Genomic DNA, 12,135 nt, shown 5'->3' with positions numbered 1-12,135 from the left:
CCTTACCCTTTTATACTGGCTAATGCCATATTCCTGAAGGCTGTACTGTGTGTCCCTCTTATGCTACAATTCAGCATAATTTTCAATAACCTTTATAGAAGAATCTGGGCAGAGGCATCCCACAGTGTATTTGGTGTCCACCATTGGCTCAGTTTAATTTTTCAGTGGTTGTGAAGCAGTTCTAGCATCCACTAGTTAAAACTATTTCTTCCAGAAAAACAAGCGTATGAGAGTTGTAAGGTTTAAAATATCATCTAGCTCTTTGATTTGTGGTTTTTGTACTTACAGTTCACAACTGTAGGAATATCTGCATGTCAACACAATGCATTTCAAGGCCAACTCTCAGGTATTTAGAGTAAAATTTTCTAAATGCATAATCCATACATTACATACCAGATAACAATACATGCTTTTTTTGACACTATGCATTCTGTAGCCCAAATATCTATTTTGCATGCCAGTAAAACTGATAGATCAAGTGGAAGCTATATCATATTTTTACCCACACAGCCATATATTAGCAATATATATTAATTAAAAACAATATGGTGCCACAGAAGTGTAAGCAGCTACTTTTTTAGATAACATGTGTAGGTAATTATTTTGTGATCTCTGCATCAGAAATGTATTTTTGCACTATGTGCCTTGTATTAGTTGTAAACGTTAATAAGAATACAAAGTATTATTTTCCTAGAAATGTTTACATTAATTAAAATTGTGTAATTTATAAAATATTTATATAATAAATATGCTTGTGTGAATGATGCTCGAGTACTTTTGATTTTTTTATTGAATGCTTAGGACATTTTGATTTTTTTATACACAGAGTCACTGTATTTGTAACAGCTCTTTACAGTAATATGCATAGACTTGATAATAACACAAATTATAGTCATATGAGTATTTCCCATGGAGGCAAATCCTACTTTAGAGGCACAAAATCCATGTCTGTGTGCTCTTTGGAATCATCCTCCCCTAAGTGCTTACTTATACCTTTCTTGGGAAGTTAACCTGTAAATCATTCACTGAAATAAAATAGAAATATGAAATAATCCTCCTTCTCCCTGTGCTAAACTCAGATTAATTAATTTATAGCACGGTGCCTCAACAATTGCATTGGCAGAAGGGAAGCTGCAGTTCCTTCTATGCCATTTTCTTTTCAGCCTTGAAAGTCCCATTAAGGGCTAGGAAGCACTCAGCTCAGTTGCCACACAGTCACTGAAAATCCACTAGCAAACAAAGTGGCATTTAACCCAACAGTAAATACAGAATGTTTTTATTGGGTAAGAGAAGGCATTTTTAATAGGAACTGATTTTCTATACTTAGAATAAACCACGTGGTCCAACATCAATCCTGCATAAAACAACACTATAATGTAGGTTTTTGCATCCTTTATTTTATACTTGCTTTGAAGTTTCAGCTCTGGTGTAGGGAGAAAGTACTTGTGTGTTCTGGCATTTTGTAAATTCCTTGTGTTAGGATTTTGTGCTGTTGGGGAAAAAAAAAAAAAAGTCACTCTATTTCAGTTTATGTAGTTTATGTAGTTGCATCTTGAGAGCAATTTAAGGATAGCATGTGCCTGGTAATCAGAGCTGATGAGTTTGGAGATGGGATGATGCTGACATGTTAGAAGGTGTGTGCAATTGAGAATTATGGTTTGTACTTTGGATTACCATGTTTCCATCTCCTTTAATTGACATGGCTGTGGATCTCCTTTGTGTTGGACAGCTGAGATGTGTGTGAGAGCAGCAGGAAGTCTGTGAGAGCACTGGAAGCTCCACCTCTTGGGTCTGATGTGCTGAGCTGGTCACAGCAGCTCTTCAGCTTTGGTTAATGCTTAAAAAATGAAGCACTCAACAGTCCTGTCACTATGCCATAGAGAAAATAATGACTACAGAACACTGATAGTTGAAGATGATTATAAAAATACTGCCTGTTAAATGTCCTCTAGGATGTTTTCAGTCCCATCTATGATAGCATCAAATATGAAGAGACAACTGCACACACTTGTATACAAACACTCAAGTGCATCTGGTGCTCATGTGAAACCCAAATGCTGGAGATGGACTAGATGTAAAAAACCATTGCTGCTCACATTAGTCTAACAAAAATGCCACTGCTATGAAAGGGTATACTGGGAGGTGGCAGTAACTGTGACATCTCTTGGTGAAGAGGTCACATCTTCATGATGTGTGCTTGCTGCCCAGAAAGCCAATGGTGCCCTGGGCTGCATGAAAAGAAGCCTGGTGAGCAGGTTGAGGGAGGTGATTCTACCCCTGTGCTCTGCTCTCAGGAGACCCCACCTGGAATGCTGCGTCCAACTCTGGAGCTTCCCAACACAGTAAGGACATGGAATTCTTAGACCAAGTCCAGAGGAGAGCCACAAAGATGATCAGAGGGTTGGAGCAGCTCTCCTGTGAGGGCCAACTGAGAGCTGGGCTCGTTCTGGGCTTGTTCAGCCTGGAGAGGAGAAGGCTCTGGGGAGATCTTACAGCATCCTTCCAGTACCTGAAGGGGTCCTACAGGAAAGCTGGAAAGGGAATCTTTATAAGAGCCTGTAGTGATAGGAAAAGGGGGAACAGTTTTAAGCTGAAAGATGGTAGATTTAGGTTAGGCATTAGAAGAAAGTCTTCACTATGAGGGTGGAAAACCACTGGCACAGGGAAGTTGTGGATATCCCATCCCTTAAAGTGTTCAAGACCAGGTTGGATGGGGCTTTGAGCAACCTTGCCTAGAGGTAGGTGTCCCTGCCCATGGCAGGAAGGTTGGAACTAAATGGTCTTTAACCAGTTTGGTCCAAACCAAACCATTCAGTGATCATCTAGTTGTCTTTTGTCTGTATTTCTCTATGGTGATATCTGAGAGGGAGCAGAGGAGCTGGAAATCCAAGCTATGCATCCACAAAGAGGTTTCCATCCTAGCTAAATTAATCCTGGCATGGTTTGTTGTGCTGCTCTCCCTAAACGGAGGAACAGAATTTGCCCAGGTGTCTGACTGGTGACACTGTGTTGTGACTGGGATTTTATGTGTCTACACAGGTTTCTGATGGATGGTCACCTCTTTCTGTTCTCTAACTGAAAGGCTGTAATATACAAGACTTAATTCAAAAGTTGAGTGAAGGCTTTGGGTTTCTTGTCCCAGTTCTGTAACTTGGAATATGTTTAGCATAACTTCTCAGTTTTGCTGAGGCTTTATGTAAGATTAATGAGGGTTTGGGCTTTTGTTTGTTTGTTTGTTTCTGTAAAAAAACAAATAGATTCCTGAAAACTGAAAGCTATGAAAACAGAACTTAGTAGAAGTGAAACAAAATAGGCTGTAATATTTTAATTTTCAAAATAGAGAACAGGAAAACTCTGTGCAAAAATAGTTTTGAAGCAAGACAATTGAATATTTAAATATAAAATGAATGTTAAAATGAGAATTTCCATATAAACATTGCCTTTGGTATTTCATAGTAATCCATATTGCAAATAAATCTTTGTTGGCTTTATTTAAAAACTAAAACAAATCTTCTCAGCCCTGCTTTGCTTTGTAGTGTTTGATGATCTTTTCCTGAGCCTTTCTGACTTTTCAGGATGGTCTCATTGTATCTGCACATTTCAAAAGCTTTGAAGGGGCCCTCATCAGCCTCTCTCTCTCTGGAGTGCTTTGAAAATAGGCTAAATAGATATTAAAAATAAAGTATTCCTTTTAAAGTGCATTCCTGCTTTACAGTACTGGCTTTCCTTCAGACAGAACAGTAACTGTGATGATACCAGGGGAAAATTACCTGCATGTTATTCAAACAGAAGAACAAGCTGTCTGACTTGGGGTTGAATCTGATATTTAATCCTCTCATCCACAGAAGGTGGTTTTCTTCTGCACAATTAAGTTTATTTTGCAATACCATAGCTTGAGAGGCTTCTCTGGGCTTTGTTTATCCTGGCTTTAGAGAAGCAATCTGTGCTCTGTTTCTTATAAATTTCTCCTTGTGTTCAGTTATGACAGATATTCCTTTGAATTGGCTGTATAAAAATACTGTAGCAGCATAGCAGAGCAAAGATCTAACTGTATTTATGTCTGTATTCTGCCTTTAAACATGAACAGCTGTGCATACATTCATCTGCCTCACGTCTGACTGTGCTGCCATCCAGAAGCTTTTCCTTTTTAATAAACAAATGTTTTCTTCTTTAATCTGTGTGTGAGTTTTATCTCTGTTCCTGCAACATGATTTTCTTGTCCACATGTGTTTGTCAAATCTTATTTGTATAATTAAACAAAGCATGCAACAGGGAGAGCCCACCCTGTAAATGGCAGAGCATTACTCTCTCTCCAAGTAGTTGAAATAAAACAAGCTATTTCTGTCTTGCACACCATTACTATTTTGTTTTTGGAAAGCAAACCCCTGCATTTATGAATACTGAAAGACTCCTTTTGAAATCACTGCATGGTCTTCTTTTACAGTCCGATTTACTGGAGGAAGGAACAGTCAAGGAGAGCTCATGAATTTTCTATATGCAAAAGACTGCAATGATTCATAGCAGAAGCATATATTTATGCCTGGGGATGAAATCCTTTTTTTGCACTTTAGTTGTCCCAGACAGTCATTCACTGATCATGGTGATGAAATTTTTGGCCATTTCATCGTTCTTCATGATTTTTCTGATGCTCCTCTGGAAGCTGGAATAATTAAAAATGTAGTTGGATGGAAAACAAGTTGAAATTTGTGCTTGTAAAATCAGGGGGCAGAAAATTTCATTTTAGGGCTTTGATTTTCAAATGACTTGCTGAAAAGCCTTGGTGTAAAAATATTTATTTAACACCTCAGTAAAGAAAACAGCAGCTCTGCTTGTATTTGAGTTCCTAAAAGGTCTGCGAGTAAGGGAGAAGAAAATGGCAACCAGTAGCCCCTTTCATCAGGGTTTACAAGGTATTTAGCTAAGAACTCTTTTGCCTTGCAATTATTGTTTTCTGTGTTAGGTTTATTATTACTTTTGCCATAAAAGTAACATCGTCCCTGGTTCCTTAACTAAATTCTTGCTTTCTAAATTCTCTTTCTGAAAGAGGAGAGAAAAACATAGATAGTACTAGACAGTAAAAACAATGTACTTTTACTTCTAGATTTCTCTCTGCCCTGCCAAGATTGGAGATTTTTTGCTGTTCTGATGGGGTGAGCTGTATTTTTGGCATTTTGCTGCCAAATATTCACTCAGAAGGATTATTTTGAAGCAGATCTATGGATAACGCAAATAGGCAGGTATAAAAGAGGGAGATATTCTTTGGAATGGAACTACACCCTCCTGCAATGTGTTTGCCTGGCCAGCTGTGGACAGCATTGCTTCGTATGAAATTCAGTGTTCAAAATATTTTCAAAGTTGCAATGGAAGTGAACTTTGAAATGCTGTTTCCAGCAGTAACTCACACCCTTGACCACGCAGAGGGACAGGGAGGGCTCCATCTCTAAGATGGAAACAAGCTCCTGGATACCTGAAAAACTGACTTAGCCCATAATCAAACAAAAAATCCACCATTATTACCAGTGCCTTTTTTTGTTTGTTTGTTTGTTTGTTGGGTTTTTTTGTTTGGGTTTTTTTGTTTGTTTGTTTTTTTGTTGTTTTTTTTTCTATTACTGCCGTAACAAATTATATATAAGCTGTAAATATCATAAAATTGTAATAAAAATATATATCCACAGGCATTTCCTGTGCAGTGAGCACTGTGCAGTGTCTTTTTCTTTTTGTATGTTTTACTCTGTGCACCACAAACACTGTTTCCTACTTTGGAGGAGCCTGACTTTTCTAACTAAAACAGTTTTCTGGAGCAATTAGTACTTCAACTACAGATGTGGTGTAACACAGCAACTGCTGAGGTTTTTTTTTAAATCAGGAGTTGCTGTTCAAAATTCTCATCTCAGAAGAAATGTTGCCAGTTAAGCTCCTCATAGCAGGATTCACTTACTCTGAAGGTAGAAATTTCATGCAAGTCTGAGGGTATATTTTGCTTTAAAGGTCTATCTCTAGAGGAGGAATTTAAAAATAAAATCTTGCCATCATAGCTACATCTGCTAAGTATTGGCATGATGTAATTCACCTCCATACGGCTATGGGCACAAGCCCCTGCTTGCTAAAGGGATCCTTTGGTATGGGCTTGTCCCCTGCCACCATACAGTCTGGAGAGATGTACAGGCCAAAACAGCACCAAGAAATGTGGCAAAAGTTTAATGCCACAGCCAATGAGGCAGAGGCCAGCCCATAGAATCATTAAGGCTGAAAAAGATCTTAAATATCATCAAGTCCAGCTGTCAACCCAATATTACCACCCCACTAAACCATGTCTTCAAGTGCTGTGCCCACGTGGGGTTTTTCTAACATTGCCAGGGATGGTGACTCCACCACTTTCCTGGGCAACCTATCACAATGCCTGACTCTCTTTTTCATAAAGAATTTTTTCCTGATATCCAGTCTGAACCTCCCCATGACCCAAGCCTGTTCAATTTGCCAGCCTCAGAGCATCCCTGAGACTGAGGGGAAAGAGAACCTTCTCACCCCTCTCACACATAGCTTGTGCTCCTTACCTCAGCCCCAGCAGCATCATTTGCACCAACATCTCCTTTTGATGCAGAAACTTTTAACATCCCCAGGCAGAGAAGATGCAGGAATGAAATACTTGCTAATATATTCCCGTGTCTGTGGCTGCTGTGCTGGTTCACTTTCAGCCTTCCCTCTTCCCATAAGCAGCAACACTAAATGGCATCACTAATTTTCCCTGGGTGCTGAAGTAAAGTAGGGGGATGGTCACTGTAGGAAAACATCTCGAATTTTTAAGAAGTTACAAAGGAGTCTGTAACTCTGGCAGATAGCAAGGGAGAGGAAATTTGTGGTTTTGAATAACAAAAAGTGGCGCCAGCTCCTCTACTTTTATTCCAGGAGAAATTTTATGAACAGTTGGGAAGTGGAATCTGACTCCAGATTTCTCTTTCACAGACCCCTCAGATACACAGCAGTGGCCAGAGGGCTGGCTGGGAGGCACCCATGGGCAGAGCTGGCCCAGGGGGATTGCTGCAGCACCTTCCCTAGAAACTCACAGCCCATGTGTTTGTTCACTTCAAATATCTTTTGCCATGCTGGGTGCTGCAGAGTGGCCCTGGTAAGAATGTGCTCTGGATTTTGAAGGATGTGGGATGAGAGGGAAGAGCTGTAGGAGAGCTCAGCAAACAGGGGCCTGGAGCCTTGCAGCCTCTGTGAAGCTCTCCAAGTGACTCACACTGGCTCAGGGTAGAAACCCAGGGCAGAAGTTCACAAATCAGGGTTAGGGGACATCTGGTTCACATTTACCCAGAAAAGTTTGCATCCGACACCAACTGCTTGGGCTGATGAGAGAGGGAGTGTATTTCTCAAGCATCTTCAGACTAGGCACAGTTTCTGAACTTGAAGTAATAAATTAAGGCTTAAGGAAACCATTTGAAATAAAATGACCGAAACAGAGACATTCTCTGAGAAGATGTAACTGTTTTTGCTAGCAATCTGGTTTCTGTCCCCCCTTTGTTGTGCCAACTTTTATAAGAATCTGCATACAGCTTTTGGAAGAAATATTTGGCCTGCAATCTGGAAAGTTTGTTCAGCAGCACAGTAAAACTCCAGGAGCTCTAAAATGCTCATTTTACAGTATTGTGTGCACTAACACCAGTGTAACATTTAGAGCAATCACTTCCTTACCATTTTCTTCAGCACATATTGAAGCCACAAGCTGAAATCAGGAGCACACCAGATGTTACTCTAATGTCCCACAAGATGGTGACAAAACAATTCTAATTTCACAACACTTTGATTTGTGGCACATACAGACTTTGTGACTCCAAATATTTCCTTGCCATCAGCTACATTAAACTCTGTTCATATAACATAGTTTAGTCATATATTAATGTCTTACTCATTTGGCAGAGGTTCATTCTTTTAAGTACTTTGGTGATTGTATTTTAAATTAACTTCAGGACTACATAGTTAGTTCCATTCCTCCCACATTAAGAGTCACAAGGTCCCTAAATGCTGAAGAAAAGCACTTATATCACTTCTGATCTGTCCTCCTGCCAGACTGCTTCCCCTCCCTCCTTTTGTGTTTTTTTCTTTTGTGTGAGGTCTTATGGTACATAAATGCTTTCCTTTCTGAATTCAGCATGAAAAAACCCCCCAAAAAACCAAACCAAAACAACAACAACAAAGTCTTAGTAAATTAAGCTTAAGGAAGGTGACAGCTGTAGAATAGGTACACGCTCTCCAGAGGCAAGGCTGGAAAGAAACACAGTGAGAAAGAACTGAAGCTCCAGAAACACAGGAAGGCTGGAAATCATCTCCTCTACCCTTAGCCTCCAAATAGTTTATCAGACTTTCTTGTTATTTTTAAATTTTTTTACACTGTTATCAGTTTTGGCTATTTGCTTCTTTTAGGGCAATGAAGCTGAGAAACCTGAAAGGGGCCTGAACTACAGAATTTGCCTCTTGGAAACTGTGCCCTCAAACTGGGCACTGGAGACAGAGCAGGCATCCCACATTACAAACTGCTTGTCTTTTGGGGGTAAATGTATTGTCCAATATTAGAAGCAGTGGCTTCCCTGGGTCCTATTGTTTTAGGAACAATAGAGGAACCAAAGTCTTTTTTTTTTAGCCTATCAAGGGACAATAGAAACACTGTGTAAATGCTAGCTCCCTATTTCAGTGAAAGCAGAAGATGATTTTCATAGACTGAATGACTCCAGCCATTCAGGTGCCTGAAAAAGATTGTAAAGAAAATACATTCCCAGCTGTAGCTGTGGCTTTCTTTCAATAGATGGCAAGATCAGACTAGTCCTTTGGAGGAGACTTACAGATGAATTTCAGTGACTTGAAAGTCATAGGACCAGATTTTCAAAGGTGTTTAGACATCTAATTCCCAGTGATTTAAATATGAATCTGATGTCTAAATATGTCCCATTTCTGGCTAGCAATACTACTTAAAATGATTTATGCATTCAGCCAATGTTAAACGCAAAGCTTTTGTGATAAAGCAGGGCTGTGCAGAGGCACCCAGCTTGTTCTGAACAAGTTTGTTTGGCTAACAGGAGAGGTGCACCCACATGGGCAGGGCATCCTGCCCAGGAAAATCAGCCCTGCTGTAGCATGTACTTAAATCATCTCCAAAATCTCACCTCCCACCCTCAGCCCTGCAGAGGCATTTGCTATGAATTTCTTCCCTATGGATTTTGGCCAGAATCAACACAGGCTGACTGCAATGCACTTGGGATATTAAATGCTACATGTGAGATTCAGCTGGATGTGTTGTGGCACTGGTCAGCTCTTGCCCTGGGAGATGGGATGTAGCCAGTTGGAAAACCAGGCTTTGATGGCAGTGAAAGCAGCAGCAAGTGAGATGTTTTGAACTCAAGGGCAGCCCTGTCCTCAGCAGCAGCAGATTAGCAGGACTTGGCTGGACTTGCAATTTTCCCACTTTAGTTGTAAATTGAAGTGTTATTCTCCCACCTTCTGTCTCTCCCTCCCTCCCACTCTGTGTCTCTTCCTTCAAACACAATGTAATCTCCAGCCCAGACTGGTTTGTGGCAAAATCCCACGCAGGTGCATCTTCATCTTCTACACTGTTCCACACCTCCACTGTTGTCTGATGCTGTGTCTGACACCTGGAAGTAGAGGAAAACCTGTCCTTCCCTGCCAGCACAGCCACACTGAACGAGTTCCTTCTGTCTGCACACACTTTTAGAAGGTTTTTCACATAAGCAAAGTGAATGATCACAAGCACAACCGTGCCTGTCTGGAACTGGGATATTCACACTTGTATAATTTTCATATAATAAGTTAGATGCCTAAATCCATGTGCAACATATAAGTAAAGATGACCTAATTTTAGGCATCTGCCATTCCCATGGCCTTTGTAGGTATTACTCAAATGTGCAGTCTTTGGCAGCTAGCTGAGAGAGTTTTGGCTTACATTTCCACAGGCCTGAAAGAAAGCTCAACTTTCTGCCATTATTTTAAAGGTATAAATACAGTGACATGAAAGCAGGGTTCTAGGCTTACCATCATTCCTGGGCAAAGCATCAGTTACTGATAAAGAGTTCTCTTTGAAACAGAATAGTATCAGCCATACCACTTGATATGGTTTTGTTGGGAAAAGCTAGGCCATTTTAATATGGATGATATAACAAAGTAAGATTCATTGATAAAGGTTTAAAATTGTAAAAGGATAAAATTTATTTAGGCTTCTGCAGGGCTTTTAATGCAACCATAGTGAGTTTTTTCATTAGCAGAAACAACAAAAATGTAACTGTAGTAGAGAAACATCCTCAGATGACTGTTTTTCTAGTCAGACCCCACAGGACCATATAAAGCAAGGAGGGGGAAAAATAGTCAAGCTATGATGGAAAAATGCCACAAAAAATTCAGACCCCAACCCTTCATTCTCAGTTGGCTTTCCAGCTAGAGGGATGACTAGATCAGGTAGCTCAAGAAGTCCTTGTATAATTGAGTTTTGAACATCTCCAACAATGGAGATTCCATGGTCTCTGGGCACTCTCTTCCAGTGCATAACTCTCCCCATATTGTGCCCATTTCTGGTCCTCACAATTCCAAAAATATGCAGACAGGCAGGATGGGGCCCAAAGGAGAGTCACAAAGATGATCACAAGCCTGCAACACCTGCTCTGAAGACTGAAGGATTTAGGTCTCTTCTTCTTTCTGAAGAGATTACTGTCATGTTCCTTACAGAGCCATCTCTTCTTGATACCAGCACTTACAGTTCATCTGTAAAGAGGCTGGAGGATCTCTCTTCAGAAGGAGCCACTTAGGTAAGACAAGGGACAACAGGAACAAGTTTTACAAGGAGAGATTTCATCTTGATATATAGGAAAGAAATTTTTTATAGTGTGATCAGCCATTCACTAGAACTACGTCCACAGGAGGATGTGGCAAAGTTCAAGATGCAAATGGACAGGATGCTAGATCTTGTCTCCCTTTCCCACAAAATGTTGGATCAGATGATCTCTTGAGGCCCCTTTCCAGCCAGGCCTGTCCTGTAATTCTGATTCTAATTTACAGGCACTAAGAGATCATTTTATTTTCAGGTACTAATTTATGATTTTTTAAGAAAATTACAGAGTAAAATTGGCCCAGATAAGGAAAAGATAAGATCTTAAGTTTTGTGTCACTGCTTTATCCAAGTACAAGGTCAAATTGATTTTGACCCTTATTCTGTTCTCCCTTTGGGTAGTGTGATACATAGTCTATTAGCTTCCAGTGGATGTTATTCCTGATATTTGTTTCTCTCAGCACAGGTCTGCTCCAGCTGGAAATTGCTAATTAGAGCTGAAGTAGGAGACAACTCCAGTCTGGGGGGGTGCTGATGAGCTGCTTTGGCAAGGCAGCACATGGCTGCAGCCCCCCAAGCCCCAGGCAGTGATGATGAGGGGAGCAGGCATGGGCTGAGGAATGGTGGGTCACTCCAATCACTATTGTCTCTGGGGGAGACATGGCAGAGAGGAAAGCAGCTCCCATCCCTCAACTGCTCTTCTCAGCCTGGTGAAGACCATCCTCCTCCTCCTCACAAGCTGGCAGGCAGAGTGTGAAATGCAGCTCTCTCTGCTGCGTCCCGTGGACCTGGGTGAAGGCTTCTGGCAGGGGAAGGGAACGTAAAGGGCAAGGAGGGGAAAAGCTGTGACCTCTCTAAGTGCCTCATCAAGATCTGACAGAGCTCTGCTGCCCAAGCCCTTTTGGCATGGCACTGCAGCGATGCCATCTCCTTCATGTCTCCAAAACTGAGCTCTTTCTGTCATCACTTCTGCAGCCTCCCTCACCTTTCTTCTAAAGAAAAAAGGCTGCCTTCTGAAATTTCTGGAGCAAGATATTCTCCAAGAGTTGCCTTCTGCTGATCCCACCCTGAAAACACAAAATGTTGCAGCTTTGGGGAACGAGCGTGAAGAAGAAAAGCTCAGTGCTGGATTAAAGCCACTTTTGGCAAAAGATGAAAGGGTGTCTCTCTCTCACACACACAGAGACAAACAGGAAGAAAAGCTCTCAGGGGCACAATCAATTACAGTTGATATCTCTTCTGGGCTGTCAGAGAGAGTCACTGGCACAGGTCCTGCTGGAGTGCAAACCCAAAAGGGATTTACG

This window comes from Calypte anna, chromosome 1, assembly GCF_003957555.1.
Source record: "Calypte anna isolate BGI_N300 chromosome 1, bCalAnn1_v1.p, whole genome shotgun sequence".
NCBI classification, from domain to species: Eukaryota; Metazoa; Chordata; class Aves; order Apodiformes; family Trochilidae; genus Calypte; species Calypte anna.
This window is presented reverse-complemented; position numbering follows the sequence as displayed.